Consider the following 2,306-nt stretch of genomic DNA (forward strand, 5'->3'; position numbering starts at 1 on the left):
TGCGGCAAGCTTTCTTCGGATTCCAAACCTTTTCTTCTTCATTGGCGTAACTTTCAGATAAACATAGTCACCAACTTCAAACACAAGGGGTCTCCTTCTTTTGTCTGCATAGCATTTCTGACGTGATTGGGCAGCTTTCATATTCTGTTGAATAATATGAACTTTCTTCTCGGCTTCTTCTACAAAGTCAATGCCATAATACCTTCTATCACCAGGCTCAACCCAATTTAATGGTGTTCTACATTTTCTGCCATATAAAGCTTCGAATGGGGCCATCTTGATGCTTTCTTGATAACTATTATTATAAGAAAACTCAGCTAACGGTAACCATGACTCCCATGATCCCTTAGAAGATAATACACAGGCTCTTAACATATCCTCCAAAACAGCATTCGCTCGTTCAGTCTGACCATCTGTCTGAGGATGATAAGCGGTACTGTGAATCAAACTAGTTCCTAAGCCTTTGTGTAAATGTTCCCAAAAATGAGCCGTGAACTGTGAGCCTCTATCAGATACTATGGTCTTTGGTATACCATGCAACCTCACAATTTCTGCGATATACTTCTCGGCATATTGAGGTGGTCGATAATCTGTTTTGACCGGCAAGAAATGAGCGGTCTTGGTAAGACGATCCACAATTACCCAAATCGAATCATGTCCTTTTTGAGTAGTGGGTAAACCCGTGATAAAATCCATACTGATATCGTCCCACTTCCAACTAGGGACTGATAAGGGTTGCAACATACCGGCAGGTTTCATGTGAATGGCTTTCACTCGACAACAGGTGTCACATCTGGACAACATATGCTGTAATTTCTTTCTTCATTTTGGTCCACCAATAACGAGATCTTAGTTCTTGATACATCTTACTACTTCCGGGATGGATAGATAGCTTAGAAAGGTGAGCTTCATCCATGAGTTTATTCCTAAGCTCTCGATCCTTGGGAACCACAAGACGGTCGTCAAACCACAACACGCCTTGTTCATCCACTTTGAAGTGTTGAGACGGCTTTTCTTTTATTTTCTCTTTGATGTGGAATATCCTCTTGTCGGTTTTCTGGCCTTCTATTATCTTACTCTCCAAAGAGCAACTAATCTGAATACTATGTAACACAGCAGGATGCATTAGATCGAACCCATCTTCAAGTAATGGTTGCACATTCAAGTAATGTGACTTTCTGCTCAAAGCATCTGCCACTACATTGGCTTTTCCAGGATGATATTGCACATTCAAGTTGTAATCCTTGATCAATTCCAACCATCTACGCTGTCTCATGTTTAGCTCTGGTTGGGTAAAGATATACTTAAGACTCTTGTGATCCGTGAAAATATTGCACACATTACCAAGTAGGTAATGTCTCCAAATTTTTAGGGCGTGCACAACTGCAGCAAGTTCCAGATCATGTGTTGGATAGTTGACCTCGTGCTTTCTCAATTGACGTGATGCATAAGCTATGACTCTCCTTTCTTGCATAAGAACACAACCCAATCCAGTCTTCGATGCGTCGCAAAACACATCAAATGGTTTCTCAATATCTGGTTGTGCTAGAACAGGAGCAGTGGTCAACAGTTTCCGCAAAGTGTGGAAAGCTGCTTCACACTCCTCTGTCCACACAAACTTGTGATCCTTCTGTAGGAGGCTTGTCATCGGTTTGGCAATTTTTGAGAAATCTGGTATAAAGCGACTTTAATAACCGGCTAGTCCTAAGAAACTTCTAATCTCAGGAACTGTGGTCGGTGCTTTCCAATTCATAACTTCTTGCACCTTACTTGGATCGACTGAAACTCCATTCTCTGACAGAATGTGACCGAGGAAAGGAACTTCCTTCAACCAGAATTCGCATTTGCTAAACTTAGCATACAATTGATGATCTCTAAGTCTGGTCAAGACAGTTCTCAGGATGCTCTTCATGATCTTTCTCATTCTCGGAGTACACCAGAATGTCATCGATGAACACTACCACAAACTTATCCAATTCTGGCATGAAAACTGTATTCATCAAAAACATAAAGTAGGCAGGAGCATTTGTCAAGCCAAAAGACATGACAAGATACTCATACAACCCGTATCTGGTGGAAAATGCAGTTTTTGGTATATCCTGTGGCCTAATCTTGATCTGATGATAACCGGATCTCAAATCTATTTTTGAGAACACCTTGGCCTTGGATAATTGGTTAAACAGAACATCAATATGTGGCAAGGGATATTTATTCTTGATGGTCACAGCATTGAGTGGCCTATAATCTACGCACATTCTCAACGTGCCCTCTTTCTTTTTCTTCACAAACAAAGCGGGACATCCCCA

Source organism: Miscanthus floridulus, chromosome 17 (genome assembly GCF_019320115.1).
Source record: "Miscanthus floridulus cultivar M001 chromosome 17, ASM1932011v1, whole genome shotgun sequence".
In the NCBI taxonomy this organism is placed as follows: Eukaryota; Viridiplantae; Streptophyta; class Magnoliopsida; order Poales; family Poaceae; genus Miscanthus; species Miscanthus floridulus.